Raw genomic sequence first — 17263 nt, 5'->3', positions numbered from 1 at the left:
CCAATGATCATCAAGAATGAGATATTGGTGATATGTTATAGGTTAGCATGAGGTTTGCATCACATTCTTCGAGAATGTAGTTGTTCTCACAACTATGAGATATTAGATACTCGTGATGGACACATGGTATACTTTGGAGAGTATTGGTATACCCTACTATTAAACTGTTTTGTTGAGTGTCTACAGTTTATTAGTACATGAAGTATGTAATAGTCCTTGGATCTGAGGTCATTGCACATTTTGTTTGTTGAGTGATGTGCTTTGACCTTGTACAACGCTTTGCCTCCCCTCGGAGGATTAAGACACGGACTTGTGTTGGGTACATCATAAGATAAATGGAAATGGTAGTTGAGCCAAGAATGAGATTCATTCCTCGATTAGAATTTCGAGAGAACACTCAAATTCTCTATATTACTTGACCATTAAGTCATTGGCCAATGCAAAGATATATTCAATTAAAGTAATTGAATATGATCGAATGGGTCATTTAATAAAGATGAGATAAAGTGATTGAGCTATTTGGATGACACATGACAAATCTTAGGCTCAATCGGGTGGTTCGTGAATGAAAGGATGTTACTATAAACTTTGTGTAAAGGCTTGTTTACCGAATTCACGTAAACGTCCTTCATATATCGAGCTACGCTGCCAACGCAGTCTAGGAGTTTTGTGCAGACTTCGATTAGATCGTCGTCGATAATGAGGGCCTAAAGAGTCACACTATAAGTGTATTTTGATCCGCTCAAGGGTACAAAGTTGGAACTGCGTATTATATCTAATGCTAGTCCAAGTGGGAGATTGAAAGGATATGGGCTAGATTAGATTAATATGGATTAAATAATTATAGTTGGGCTACAATTATAATTAGTCCATAAGCCCAACAATCATGAAACCCTAATGACTCTTTGTCTATATAATGGTTATTTATTCTCCATTGTGGGAGATGAGAAATATCGTAACATTAGAGAGAAAATACGTAAAGCTTTGTAGAGAATTCCTAGCTTTCTCTATAGAGCGATTGTACTAAGGAATTGTTCCTGCATCGGATCAGAATACACGTGGACCTCGATAGTAGTGGATTCAACTTGCAGGACACAATCGTAGAAGAAAACACAACAACAAGTAAGATTCAGTTCCGTTGTGTATTACGTGCTCAACTTGCAGTATGATTATGAATCTAGATCTGTTATTCTTGTCTGCAATTTCCGCTGCGCTCATTAGATGAATACAAGAATTACTAACACTTTCTTCTTCTTCTCTTGAATCTCTCATCACTTTGTAACAAATTTGGAGCAATGGGATGGGCTACAGTAGAAGCGGAGTTTCATGATTTAGCTGTTGATGGCAGCTTGATTGATAGGAAGCTTATTGAGATGCTGCTGAAGAAGACTTCTTACCAAGGTACTAAATTTTTTCAATGGATTGATTTTTCTTTTCTTGAAAAGAGATTGCTTTTTTATTAATATTTTGGTTGCTTATTTGTGGGTGGCAGTTACTACAGTTTTTTATTAATATTTTGGTTGCTTATTTGTGGGTGGCAGTTACTATAGTTGATTCTGGTAGGAATTTCTTGGTTGGAATGATGAAAAGTCTAATGAAGCTTTTTTCTCGCCCAAAACTGATCAGGTCGTCCGTCCGTCCGCGCCAGCGGCACGGAGGAGGTCGTCCGCCGCTGCGCCCGCGCCGCTGGCACAGCGCTGCTCGATGCATCGAGCACGTCCGTGCCAGCGAGCAGCTAACGAGGCGTGCTACGATTGGGCAACGACATAGCCATTGCCTTTGAATATTTTTATTTTTTATTTTTTAAAAATTCGGTATTTAATTATAAAAACTGATAAAAATAAAAAAAATATTTTCCAAATCCCAAAAATATGGTCGTTTTTTGCCCTTTTTCTGTATTTCTTTGATTTTTTTATTTTTTTTTCCCAAAATCATCTATAAATACACACATTCATCATCCATTTATCACATCAAATCATCCTTCATTCATCTCTCATTCATAATTTTCATACAACATATCTTCACATTCATCTCTCACTCAAAACCTCAAATGGATTTCACCCATCTTATGGAGGAAGCGGAGTGCGAAGAACAAGAATACTACGAACAACATTGTGCCGCTTATGAAGCATATGTCGCGGCGAATACCCCTGCTCCTCCTCCTCAACGAACTAGATCAACTCGCCGCTACATCCATCGTGACCGGGAGGGAGCCCACGAAAGGCTCGTTGCCGACTATTTTGCCGACCAGCCGCGATTTCCGGCAGATTACTTCAGGCGTCGTTTTCTCATGTCAAAGCGCTTGTTTATGCGAATTGTCAACACATTGTCTGCACGTGTTGAATTCTTCCAAACAGGTCCAGATGCAGTCGGCCGGCAAAGTATCACGTCGTTGCAGAAGTGTACGTGTGCCATCCGACAACTCGCTACTGGGCAAACGGTCGATCTCTTCGACGAGTATTTGCATGTCGGTGAGTCCACTGAAATCCTTTGTCTAAAAATTTTTTGCGATGTCGTTCGTACAGCTTTCGGTGATGAATTCCTTCGGGTACCCACCATCGATGATTGCCAACGGTTGCTTCGTCTTCACGAACCAGTCCATGGCTTTCCCGGAATGCTTGGCAGCATTGACTGCATGCATTGGAGGTGGAAGAATTGCCCGACTGCTTGGATGAGGCAACACTTAAGCAGTCACAAAGGCGGCGGCCCAACACTTATCCTTGAGGCGGTCGCCGACTACCGCCTATGGATTTGACATGCATATTTCAGCGTTGCCGGATCCAACAACGACCTAAACGTGCTCTATTCTTCACCTTTCTTCAACGATGTGATGAATGGTGTAGCACCGGCGATCAACTTCACCATTAACGGAAATACATACCACATGGGTTACTATCTCGCCGATGGTATCTACCCAAGGTGGTCGACTTTCGTGAAGACGCTCAGCAACCCGCAAGACCCGAGACGGGTTATTTTTGCGCAGCGTCAAGAGTCTATGCGGAAAGACGTCGAAAGAGCCTTTGGGGTCCTTCAAGCCCGATTCAACAATGTGCAGGCCCCGGCTCGGCTCTGGTACGTGAATAATATCGCCGACATCATGTATACGTGTATTATCTTACACATCATGTATACGTGTATTATCTTACACAACATGAAGCTGGAAGCTCAACCGCGAGGTCTCCCCTATGCCGAGGTCGGCATACGACGGTGGGGGAGAGGCTCGAAACAAGGCACACAATGCGCGATACCCGAACCCACATTGAGCTACAAGAAGACTTAATCAAACACATGTGGGCGAAATTCGGCAACGAGTAGTGGTTTTTTTTAATTTTATGAATTTAATTATGTAATTTTTAATTTTTAGGATTTTAATTATATAATTTTTAATTTTTCAAAAGTTCATAATTATGTCTTTTTTATTTTATTTGTAATTTGTAATATATTTTAGTTTTTTAATGAATTTTAATATTATGGAAATGTTTTTATTTAATTGAATTTTAAATTGAATTGTGCTCGTCCTTGCGGAGGAGCACAGCTGTGGGTATTGTGCTCTTGCCGAAGAGCAGGCAGAAAAAGTGGGGTCGGACCCACAACTGTGCTCGCTGGCAAGAGCACGGTTGTGGGTGCTCTAATGATTGAGCAAGAATCTTATTACAAATTGTATCTATTTTTTATGGCAGGAGGTAGAAGTAAATCTTATTATTACAGACTATTGTATGCCTGGAATGACAGGCTATGATTTGCTTAAGAAAATTTAAGGTATTGTGCTTTTTGCATAAGTTCTCTTTTCCTTGTAATTAATTTCTTGCAATTCCCATGGTCTGTTTTGTCTAACTCCTTGGACACTTTTACCTTTGCAGAATAATAGTAACCTCTTTTCTAAAAAAAAGGATAAACATAAATGAAAATGAACATTTCTAAGAGCATCAGCAATGGCGCCCGTCCGGGAGGAATTCCGACCGGTGTGCCGGAATTCCGTGGCGGACGTCCGCCATTGTGCATGGTAGGCACGGATACGGAATTCCGCCGAGGACACCGCAGTTCTGCGGCGTTTACGCAGAATTCCATCGCGACGCCGTGCGGACGTCTGCCATTGCGTTGACTCCCACAGACGTCCGCGCGGAATTCCCGTTTATTGCATTAAATGTTTTTTTAAAAATTTCTATAAATACGTCACGTTGAACTTCATTTCATTTGCACCACTTGTATTAACGAGTATCTCTCTCTCTAAAAATACCTTTCTTTCGAAGAACAATGGAGCACCACAATAGCGATTCCCCCGCCACTAGCGAGTCACCGGCGCCTTATTTTCCCGTCTGCGGGAGTGCCGGAATGCCGGGGATGATGCCCCAATCTCAAATGCCATCGGGAATGATGCCCGGGTACTACAACATGTACCCGCAGTGGTATGGGATGATGCCCGGGGCGAGTGCCGGAATGCCGGGGATGATGTCCGGAATGATGCCCCAAATGTCGGGGATGATGATGCCAAGGATGATGCAGGGATCACATGTCGCTGCGGGGAGAGTAGACAGGGGGTCCTCCAATCGCCGGTGGACAACATCTATCGGCCCTATATGGATTTACTGTCGAGTAACAACCCGACGAGTTCTCCTCTCGAGACTCAGTTCACTGGCAATGACACGTTCTCGCTCGAGGAGTTGGGGCTTTCTCCGATCCGGGATTCTCCCACCGACGCACCACCGGTGACAGTGAGGAGGGGGAGGACAGTGCGAAGGAGGGGCAGGGGACGGGGCGTCCCGATGTACGGTGGTGAGGAGGGGGCCGTTAAGATGGGGGAGGGATCCAGCGGGAACATGAGGACCGTCTGGATCATGGACGAGTGCGTCGCGCTGGCGAAGGCGTGGATTAGTGTAGTGGAGGATCCTTACGTCGGGGCGAACCAGCACATCGACCGGATGTGGTGGCGCATTAGGCAAAGCTACCTCCAGTTCAAACCGCCAGGGGGAAAACCTTACAACGGAGAGAAATGCCGGAAACAGTGGGATCGGCTGAAGAGGCAGCTCAGCCGATTTGCCGGCATTTGCACAAACAACCTCCGCTCGGCAACCAGCGGCATGTCTGTCGAGGATGTGAAGCGCCTGTCTCATCAGCAGTTCCCTCACACTCAGTTAGGCTTCGGGGAATTCAAATATTGGGCTGTGTATCTTGTGGTGCAGTCTTCGGCCAAGTTCACTGCGGGTGCTGAATCTGGCTGGCCGAAGTGGATGAAGATCAGCGACTCCGGAGAGTACAGTAGCAGTGCCGGTTCCATGGAACTCCCCCCGCCGAGGCAGAGTTCCCGACACCCACATCGTCGGCCCACCACCGTCGCCCGGTTGAGCAAAAGTCCGCGGCGCGGATGGCGAGGGGAAGCACCAGCGGATCCGCCGAGGCCTAATCGGCAGCACCCGCCCAAAATGATCCCGAGAACCCCTCATTCTCCCGCATCGCGGCACATGAAACCTTGTTACGTGCAATGGTTGAATGGCGCCAATCGACCGACCCCCATTACAAGCGATCGCTTAAACCCCTCATCAACAGTATGCGGCGTGATTTGGGGTTCGGAGACATGTCAGACGGTGATGGCGAGGGGGATGGCGGCGGTGGGGATGGTGGTGGGGACGGCGGCGGGGATGGCGGCGGCGGGGACGGCGACGGGGAATCCGAGGAGTGAGAAGCCGGTTTTTATTTTAATAATGTAATTTTTTTAGTAATTATGTATTTTTTTATAATGAAGTATGTTTTTTTAAATAAAGTGGTTGCATTTTCTCCGTATTCGTGTCGACTATTTAATTCCGTAAATTTTTTACTTTCGGAAATTATTTAATTTGTGAATTTATGAATTTTTTTAATTGTGGGAAGTCCTTCGGTGTTGGGATTCGCACACACAAGGCTTTCACACACTCAAGAAGATCACACACACACTCACCGTTGTATGAGATCACACAATGCAGAAACACACACACTCACACTTTGAGTATTGAAGATGATAATCTTGGAGAGAAACTGGAAAACTCTTTATTGATTAAACTCCTACTAAACTACATACACGGTTTATGAGCTATTTAAAGCTCTACAAACAAGTAGCAACTGCTACTAACTAACTACAAGAAGAATCAAGAAAACAAGAAGAATAACCGCTACATCTCAGCTAACTAACTGCTGCTCCAACGGCTAGTTCGGCTAGGTTGCTTCTTCCTTCTCGGCTCAAGACCGAACTCCCTTCTCGGCTCAAGACCGAACTCCCTTCTCGGCTCAAGACCGAACTCCCTTCTCGGCTCACAACCGAACTTCCTTCTCGGCTAGTTCCAGCTCAAAGCCGAGCTTCCTTCTTCTGCCTTCTTCTTCTCGGCTAGTTCCAGCTCAAAGCCGAGCTTACCGAACTCTGCCTTCTTCTTCCAACTGAAATGAGCACTCCATTATTACAATTCTCCACCTGAGGGCTCATCTCAGTTCTTGCACAAACATTGATCAACTTCTTGCAACGATCAAACTTGTCTCTACCTAGAGACTTTGTTAGCATGTCAGCCGGATTGTGCAAGGTGTTAATCTTAATCACCTTCACTCTCCCCTTTTCAATCTCATCCCTAATAAAATGCAACTTTATGTCTATGTGCTTGCTCCTTTTATGAAAACCCGGATGTTTAGCCAAGCACATAGCTGAGCTGCTGTCACAATGAATCACCATTGTCTTTTGGTTAAAACCAAAGTCAGAAATCACTCCCTGAATCCAAAAGCTCTCCTGTACAGCTGCAGTGAGAGCTATATACTCTGATTCTGTTGTTGAGAGAGCAACAACACTTTGCAAACCTGATTTCCAGCTGATTACAGTTCCAAACATGGTGAAAAGATAACCTGTTTGGGACTTTCTGTTGTCCAGGTTTGCAGCATAGTCTGCATCACAATAGCCCTGCACAACCTCCTCAGATTCACCTTCCCAGCCATTGAAGACAATTCCCCAGCCACTGGTTGACTTCATGTACCTCAATATCCACTTAAGAGCATTCCAATGCTCCTTCCCCGGGTCAGCCATGTATCTGCTAGTCACTGAGATAGCATGTGCCAGATCTGGTCTGGTACAGATCATAGCATACATAACACTTCCAACCACACTAGCATAAGGAATAGACTCCATCTCCTCAGCCTCTTGCTTAGATTTAGAGGCCTGCTCCTTTGAAAGCTTAAAACTCTGGGACAGAGGAGTTGATGCAGCTTTTGCATTTTCCATTTTGAATCTCTGCAAAACTTTCTCAATATAGTCAGTTTGCAGCATCCACAGCTTCTTGCAGCCTCTATCTCTCTGAATATGTATGCCTAGGATCTTCCTTGACTCTCCTAGATCCTTCATTTCAAAGCTTGACTTCAGATCTTGTTTAACTTTCTGAATTTCTGTCATAGAAGGCCCTGCAAGTAGCATATCATCCACATAGAGTAATAGGTAGGCAATGGGAGTCCTGCCTGCCTTCTTGATGTAAATACAATCATCATATTCTGACTTGGAGAAGCCAATCTTCTTCATCTGTGCATCAAACTTCTTATTCCACTGTCTAGGACTTTGCTTAAGTCCATAAAGACTTTTCTGTAACAGGCACACCTTGCCTTCTTCTCCAATCTTCACATAGCCCTCTGGCTGTTCCATGAAGATAGTTTCCTCTAGATCTCCATTGAGGAAGGCTGTCTTCACATCAAGCTGTTGTAGCTCCCAGTCAAGCTGATTCACCACAGCCAATAGGATCCTAATTGAAGTGTGCTTCACAACAGGCGCAAACACTTCATTGAAATCGATTCCCTCCTGCTGTGTAAAGCCTCTAGCCACCAGCCTTGCCTTGAACCTGACTCTATCCTTATCAGTGGTCTCAATCTTTCTTTTAAACAACCACTTACAGCTTACCAGCCTCCTTTCCTTACCATCTGTACTCAGCTTGGATTTGTCCACCAAAATCCATGTTTTGTTCTTGAGTAAAGACTCTATTTCCTCATTCATGGCTTCAATCCATCTTTCTCTATCTTTACTCTGCATAGCTTCTTTATATGTGAGTGGATCTGCACCATCAATACTTTCAGCTGCACACAGAGCATAATACACAACATCAGAGAACTTTGTTGGTGGCCTTGTTTCTCTTCTAACTCTGTCCCTTGCAAGCTGATAGTCTCTGATAGAGTCTGATATAGACTCACCAGCCTGGTTGCCCTGAGTTGGAGCCTCTTCTTTATCTGAATCAGACTCACTCCCTGAGTCAGTGACTCCACCTGCTCCTAGGCCAACCCCCACAGGCTCCACCTTGAAGAAATCACCCTCATCTTCACTGGAGTCCAGCTTATCTTTCAGGTATGGCATCTGATCCTCCAAGAACACCACATCCCTACTCACCAAGACCTTCTGCTTACCGGGCTCAATACACCAGAGCCTATACCCCTTAACACCCCTCTGATACCCCAACATAATACATTTCAGAGCCCTAGCTTCAAGCTTGCTTTGCCTAGCATGAGCATAGGCCACACACCCAAACACCTTGTACTTTGAGTAGTCACTATGAGCTCCATACCACATGTAATCAGGAGTTTCAGATTTCAGGGCAGTAGATGGGCATTTATTGATAAGATAGGCTGCTGTATACACAGCCTCACCCCAGAACCTGCTGCTCAAACCAGAACCAAGAAGCAGGCACCTCACCCTCTCTAGGATAGTCCTATTTATCCTCTCCACAACACCATTTTGCTGGGGATTACCAGGAACAGTACGGTGCCTCTTCATACCCTTCTCTTTGCAAAATATATCAAATTCAGCAGACAAGAATTCCAAGCCATTGTCAGTTCTTAAGCATTTAACACTCCTTCCTTTCTCTAGCTCCACCTCCTTACACCATATCTTGAACTTAGTGAGTGTTTCAGATTTTTCCTTAAGAATATATACCCACAACTTCCTTGTATAGTCACCAATGATAGCTAGATAATACTTTCCTCCACCAATTGAACACACTGGTGAAGGCCCCCAAAGATCACTATGTATGTAGTCTAAAGGGGCTGTAGAAGAGTGAATACCTGTAGGATAGGGTGCCTTCTTTGCTTTTCCAAGTATACACTGCTCACAGGGGTCCATCTTGTTGAAATCTCCAGAGATCAGGCCCTTCTTGATGAGTTCTTTCAAGCTTCCTTCTGCTGGATGGCCCAGCCTCTTGTGCCATAGCATTAGGGAATCATCTGACACAGCATTGCTTTCTCCATCAACAGCCTTAGCCTTCAAATAATAGAGAATATGCTCTCTGTCAGCCTCCATCATCACTGCATCTCCAGATTTCACAAACAATTTTCCTTGACTCATTAATATAGTGAACCCCTTCTTCTCCAGCATTCCCAATGAGATGAGGTTCCTCTTCACTTCTGGAATATACCTCACCCCAGTCAGGATCTTCACAGAGTCATCTTGTAGGCTTAGCTTCACCTTCCCTATCCCTTTTATCTGACAAGTATGATTATTTCCAAGAACAACCGTACCCGATGCTTCTTGAAGATCATGAAACCAGCTTCTATTGGGGCACATATGGAAGCTGCACCCCGAGTCCATTATCCACCTGTGACTGACCCCACTGTCACTAATATTCATAAGTTGAGCCGGGGGATCAGCACTCTCCACACAATCAGATTGGTTGTGTCCCTCAGAGGCCATCTTTCTCTTCCATGCATGACAATCTTTCTTCAAATGTCCAGGTTTCTTGCACCAATAGCAAGCTCTGGTTTCCTTCTGAGCATCAGAACTTGAGGGTTTAGGGCCCTCAAACTTCTTCTTGAAGTTCTGCTTCTTGAACTTCTTCACATTCAAGGCCTCTGCAGCTTGAACATTGGAGCTTGCAGAGCCTCTGTTGGCTGTCTTCTGGAGTTCTTTGGCCATCAAGGCTGAATAGACTTCTGCATAGGTGATAGGTTTATCTCTTCCATAGATAATTGCATCACTTAACTGGTCATACGAGCTAGGCAAGGCATTCAATGTGAGAATGGCCTTATCCTCATCTGAAATCTTGACATCAACAGATCCCAGGTCATCAATGATCTTGTTGAACTCCTCTAGCTGCTCAATGATGGACCTATCTCCAGAAAAACTATAGGCATACAGCCTCTTCTTGAGATACAGCCGGTTAGCCAAGGATTTGGCCAAGTAAACTTCATCCAACTTGTCCAAGATCTCCACCGCAGTCTTGGCTTCTTGAACATCCCTCAAGACCTTATCTCCAAGGCACAGAATCACTGCAGAATGTGCCTTGAGCTGCATCTCCTCCATCTTTGCCTGAGCTTTATCATCAAGCACTGGAGCCTTTCCTTTCTCCTCTGGTTTTGCAAGAACTGCGGCCAAGCCTTGTTGAATCAAAACCGCCTTCATCTTCATCTTCCACAGGCTATAATCATTCTTGCCTGTGAACTTTTCTGCATCAAGCCTTGCTGCCATCTCTGAAACCGTTTGATCCTCTGCAAATCAGCTTCAATATCCCTTCCCACAGACGGCGCCACTTGTTGGGATTCGCACACACAAGGCTTTCACACACTCAAGAAGATCACACACACACTCACCGTTGTATGAGATCACACAATGCAGAAACACACACACTCACACTTTGAGTATTGAAGATGATAATCTTGGAGAGAAACTGGAAAACTCTTTATTGATTAAACTCCTACTAAACTACATACACGGTTTATGAGCTATTTAAAGCTCTACAAACAAGTAGCAACTGCTACTAACTAACTACAAGAAGAATCAAGAAAACAAGAAGAATAACCGCTACATCTCAGCTAACTAACTGCTGCTCCAACGGCTAGTTCGGCTAGGTTGCTTCTTCCTTCTCGGCTCAAGACCGAACTCCCTTCTCGGCTCAAGACCGAACTCCCTTCTCGGCTCAAGACCGAACTCCCTTCTCGGCTCAAGACCGAACTCCCTTCTTGGCTCAAGACCGAACTCCCTTCTCGGCTCACAACCGAACTTCCTTCTCGGCTAGTTCCAGCTCAAAGCCGAGCTTCCTTCTTCTGCCTTCTTCTTCTCGGCTAGTTCCAGCTCAAAGCCGAGCTTACCGAACTCTGCCTTCTTCTTCCAACTGAAATGAGCACTCCATTATTACATTCGGGATGTCCTTGGGCACTGTGTAGTGGGAATTCCTTATGACGTGGCAGTGTGGAAAATCTGTATGACGTGGCAGGAGGTGTTTTTGGGAATTCCGCTGGAAATTGCGCCGGGAATTCCGCGCCACTGCTGATGCTCTAAACATAAATGAAAAGGGGCATTTCTAAAAGAACGAGATTAAAATGAAAAAAATTAAGAGGTTGATCCCACATGAAGAAAAATATGCCTTGGCAAGATTTTGTTTAATTTGAGGTTACATTTGATTCGATGTGTCCTGAGAGCATCCACTATGGGACCACCGCGCCTATAGCCCCGGCGGGGAAGGGGAGGGGGGGGTCCCGGGGCGGTTTATAGTGAGGGAGATGTCTGCCCCCCGGGGCGAACGAGGAAATGGGGGCGGTAGGCGGCGGACGACGGATAGGCGACGCCAGGGCGGGGACGTGCCGGGCGTCCTTTCGCCGCGCCTATAGGCACGCCGGCGGTCCTAGTCAAATTTTTAATTTTTTTTAATTACCTCTATAAATACCACTCTCCACCACCTATTTTTTCACCATTTTCACAAAATCCCTCCATTCACTATCTACACTTTCACTCTCTAAAAAGTGCACGGTGGAGACGACGAATCACCCGACTCGCAGGAATCGGGCTATGGCGGCAATCCTTCACAGCCGTCGGCCGGCTATCCTTCACAGCCATCGGGATATGGCGGTTATCCTTCTCAGCTGACGGGATATGGCGGGTCTCCGTCCCAGCCGTGGATGTGGAGTCAATCTCCCCCGCCGTGGGCATCGTGCCCAAACCTACCTCCATCTCAGTCATGGAGGTCTTCTCCAACGCCCCCACCTATTCAGCGGAATCTGAGTCGCTCCGCATTTGGAGATTACAGACCCAACCTCGACGCGCTTAACCAGCCGCGTCCGGGGTCTCCTTTCCAATCCAGCCAATCTCCTTTCACCGAAGCAGATCAAGACGCACTGGATACTATGATGGGTCTGCTAAGTTCCGGCGTCCCGGATACGTCGGCAGAACGGGTGGAAACGTTGGTTCAGGCCCGAGGCGGCTGCGGTAGGGGCGGAGGCGGCAACGGCGGCAGCCGTGGCTCGGGGAGCGGCGGTGGTGGCTCGGGCAGCAGCGTCGGCAGTGGTGGTGGCGAGGTCAGCGGCGTCGGCGGTAGCGGTGGCTCTGGCTCCAACCAGGGCAAGCTCTACACCAAACAAGAGAGCATTGCCGTGGCGAGGGCGTGGGATGCCATCACATCGGACCCCGTGGTGGGCACCGATCAGCCCGAGGGGAGCTTTTGGAGGCGCGTCATGATGGCATACGAGGACTTCAAACCCGATGGCGTCGATAAGCGTGACCCAGAACAGCTCCGAAAAAAGTGAGGTAGGATTTTGCGGGCTACCAATCGGTTCGCGTCCATATACCAGAACAACCTTCTCCACGCTGAGAGTGGCCGAAGCGAAACAGACGTGAAGGCCCTGTCGATGGGCCAATACAACACGGAGGGCTGGCTGAAGTTCACACTGTGGGAGGAGTATCTGGTCCGCGCGGATTGTCCGAAATTTAAGGCCATCGTGGCGCGAGAGGTCAACACAGCACCTGGGCCGAAGCGTATAAGGCACAACCTTGTCGGGGACTACATCAGCGGAAGCGGCTCGCACTCGTTCGAGCAGCCCGACGAGCAAGTCGAAGAGCCAGCCGCTACACACACTAGGCGAGGACGGCCCCCGGGACAACAGGCCTCTTTCCGCACGGCCAGAGGGGCTAGAAGTGCCTCCCGCCTATCGTCGGCCGCGTCAGGAACATCTACAAGAAGCTCATCACTCGGATTGAGCGTCGGGCTAGGGTTGGCTGATGATGCTCCTGGGGAAACCGCGGCCGGCAGCAGCGAGGGAGGAGGAAGAGGAGCTGAAGAAGAAGAAGAAGAAGAAGAAGAAGAAGAAGAAGACGAGGAAACTGACTCCGACACCGAGTAGACGGTGGCAGAGTTTTTAGTTGTATTTTATTTTAAATATTCGTTGTATAATTTTATCCTTTTGCAATACAACGAATATTCGGGTCTAATTACCTCGTTTTCTAATTATTTATATTGCGATGATTTTAATTATACTTGATTAAAACTAAAAACATTTTAAAATGAAAATTGATTATAAAATTTGGGGGCTATTGGAAGTGTACACCATAATGGCGGAAATAAAATTTTGGGGCTATGGATAAAAAAACTTGGGCTATGCACAAAAACTGGGGTGGGGCTATTGGGGTGTCCGCCTTATAGTGGACACCCTGACAAGTTTGTACACAAGGTCCCTTTCTTGCTATTCAATTGAGATCTTTGCAAAATCTCTCTCTCACCTAATATGATTGTAAGATGTTGATGGCACATTTACTAATTTCACATGTTAATTTCTTTATTATACTCCTTCCATCACACTTTAGAGCATCCACAACGGACGTGTCTCGCCGCCGCTGCGCTCGCGCCGTGCCAGAGAGCAGGACACGTGGCGCGCGGCGATTGGGCAACGGCATAGCCGTTGCCTTTGAATTTTTTTTTAATTAAAAAATAGGTTTTTAATTAAAAAAACCGATTAAAAAAAATTCACTTCCCAAAAAAATATATCCGTTTTTTACCACTTTTTAATTTTTTTTATTTTTTTCCCCCAAAATTACACATTTTCATCTATAAATACTCCCACTTTCACACCAAAAAATTCACATCAAACTACAACATAACAATGTCCGGCCAAGGCGATGACCACCCGCCCTCTCATGGTTGGAACCCCGAATGGTTCGGTTCACAACTGTTTCCTAGACCGGAAACGGAATATTCGGCCCCTCCTCAAACCCCAGATTCGGGCATTCCGGGTGGCTACCGGCCATACCCAATCGACGACCAAGGTGCCTCCGAAGGGCGATACGGGTGGACACCGGAGCCTAGGCCGACCGCCCCCTCCCAAACTCCGTCTCCTCCTACTCGCGGTGTCCGCACACCGTAAACTCCGGCGGAGATGGATAAATTGTTCAAGGTGTACTTGGAAATCTCCGTAGATGCGGTGGTTGGCACGAACCAATCCGGCGATCACTTTTAGTGGCGCGTCTCTCGCCGGTATAATGAAAACCGGCCGTCGGGAACGATCGAGCGCAACGAGAGTATGGTGCGCAACTCCATCGGCCGAGCCAATGAAGAAATTGGCAAGTTCAATGGCTATTTCCTCCAGGAGACGCGGAATGCCGGGAGCGGCCGGAGCGAGGTCGACATCATCACTGCCGCGCTGAGCACCTACCAATCCATGAACGGCAAGTCGTTCAAGTACCTCAACGTTTGGCAGGACACGCGAATGCACCCGAAGTATATGGGAGGCGTAACATCCTCCTCTAGCGGCTCCTCCAAACGGTCAAGGTCGGTATCCCTATCCGACGCCGTCTCCGAAGAAGTGGCTAGCCAACTCGCCGGAGCTAACTTGGGTAGACCCGACGCCGGACCAAGTGGTTCCCGACGCCGACCGCAAGGAAGGAAGAAGGCGGCGGCCGACCGCCGTCGCGCCACGACTCCATCTGCCCCCGCTCCCGACCCCGCTCCCTATGCGCCACCTCCACCCCCGAACAACTCGCTGTGGATGCTCTTAGGCCAACTCAATATGGCCGATAGGTCAACTATGACCCCCAAACTTCAAACGCACGAGACCATGATATTGGGTCTCCAAAAACAATTGGGGTTAGTGCCGCCGGATGAGTAGTCTTCCTCGGGTAATATTAGCCAATAATTATGTAATTTTTAATTTTTAGGAGTTTAATTATGTAATTTTTAATTTTTAGTATTTTAATTATGTAAATTTTAATTTTTAGGATTTTAATTATGTCTTTTTTATTTTATTTGTAATTTGTAATATTTATTGTGGTTTATTAATGAATTTTAATATTATGGAAATGTTTTTGTTTAATTAAATTTTAAATTGAATTGTGCTCGTCCTTGCGGAAGAGCACAGCTGCGGGTGTTGTGTTCTTGCCAGAGAGCAGGCATGAATAGTGGCGCCGGGCCCACAACCGTGCTCGCTGGCAAGAGCACGGTTGTGGATGCTCTTAGAGTCTCACATTAGCCATCATAGTTTACCATTTATTAGTCCGTTTCATATTATGAATTCTGATTAGAATATTCTATAAATAGTATTCTTTCCGTCCCAACTAAATTGATACAAAACTTATGGGTACACTGATTAAGAAATTGTGTTGAATAGATTAAATGAAAGTAAAATAAAATAGGAGAAAGAAAAAAATAGGAGAGATAAAAGAGAGTAAAGTATGTGATGAAATAACATAAGAATGATTGGATGCTTTGTTTTTTATTAAAACAAAGAAATGACTAAACTTTGTTGAGACGTTGAAAAAAAGAATACGACTCACATTCCACTAACTTCATTTCACTCACATTTTATTATAAAACTAATACATAAAAATGAGACTCACGTTCCACTATTATTTTTCACCAACTTTTTTTTACATTTCTTAAAACTCGTGACGAACTCAATTGAGACTCCAATACGCATAAGCCTAAATCTTTATTAGTCCACTATTTGTCATCTCTAATTAATTAACCTTATAATTTTATCAGGAATCATCAGTTCTGAGAGGTATACCCGTGGTAATTATGTCCTCTGAAAATGTCCCCTCTAGGATCAATAGGTATCCTCTATTTTCATGAGTTTCCAATCTTGAATCCCCACTAAATTGGTATTCACAATCATATTTTTATGACAGATGCCTAGAGGAAGGGGCAGATGAGTTTTTTCTAAAGCCAGTGAAGATTAGCAGATGTAAACAAGCTTAAGCCCCACATTATGAAAACCAAGACCAAGGAAAGTCAAAAGCCTGAAAACCAGGATGATAAATGATGAAGAAAATCAAGAAAGTGAAGAGAATAATAAACAAATAGAAGAAATACAAGTCCAATTACAATCAGAATCTCCATCACAACAACAGCAAACAGCATCATCACAACAAGGCCCAGGTAATGGCCTCACTGTTATGTCCAACTATTTTTTTTTCTTGTCATAGTAATATTTTTTTTGTGGGAATATATACTAGCAATTTTGTAATCTAATTCAAATATTTATCTGTGTATGTATGTATACTTACTCCCTCCACTCCCCATTAAGGGCTCGTTTGATTAGATGAGTAGAGTAGGAAAAGGATGGAAAATGCTGACGTGGACCTTTCTAACCATCGTTTGTTTGCATTTGTTGTTTTTTATCAAGCCCGTTTGAAAAAACACGGCCCGTTTGAAATTAATGTTAGCTACCCATATTCAATTGGTAACTCTAACCCCCAAAAAAGAAGGTTTAGTGAGACAGAGTTTCATTGTTTGAAAAAGACTCCCCCTCTTCTTCCCCTTTTACCCTCTCTCTCCGTCCTCATTGTTGCTCGAAGGCCACTGCAAAAACGCAGCAAATACGCCATAGCTGCAAAGAAAACTCCATACAGGTCAGTAAATCCAACCATTTTTGTTGTTGCGTAGACATTCGAGCTCGACGCTCTCCGTCGTGGGTAGATGGTTGTTGTCTGCAACATCTATGAATGACCCCCAATTTGATTAGATATGCAAATGAGATTAGATTTGAATTATATGGTGTTTTATTTGGTGCAGGTTCTACAGTTCAATTGTAATTAGGATTGTTACTAAATTCTATTATGTTATTCACGTTTTTTATGTCTATTTGTGATTTGTACATAAAATGAATAATTTTTCCGTTTTCATAGAGTTAGTTACTTTGTTAGATGAATGTTAATACAAACTTTGAAATTTTTTTAGGGAATGGATGAAAGAATCATTATATATTTTCTGGACATATTGATGAGTGGATCGTACATGTAAGCATAAATTGTAAAGCTATTGAATAGATTTACTACTTTAAAATAAGTAATCTACATAATAAATAATAATATATATAATGCAAAATAAGTAATACCATATCTAAACTCACGGCTAATCAAATCAAATAATAAAATAAACTAAAACTACAACTAACACAAAATATTATAAGCTGAAAGAAATTGCATATAAGCTGAAAAATGATACTTTAACGTGACAAAATGACATAAAACTGATAAAATGATACTTTTGCCCGATAGAATGATACTTTCAGCCGATAGAATGAT

General features: G+C 44.8%; 1 pseudogene; it reads left to right on the top strand.

The window, feature by feature from the left end:
- The first annotated feature begins 1295 nt into the window (after positions 1 to 1295).
- Positions 1296 to 16696, top strand: LOC121751310 (annotated as a pseudogene).
- The last annotated feature ends 567 nt before the right edge of the window (positions 16697 to 17263 follow it).

Source organism: Salvia splendens, chromosome 10 (genome assembly GCF_004379255.2).
Source record: "Salvia splendens isolate huo1 chromosome 10, SspV2, whole genome shotgun sequence".
Lineage (NCBI taxonomy): Eukaryota > Viridiplantae > Streptophyta > Magnoliopsida > Lamiales > Lamiaceae > Salvia > Salvia splendens.
Note: the sequence above shows the minus strand (reverse complement) of the source record. Positions and strands in the feature narration are given on the sequence as shown.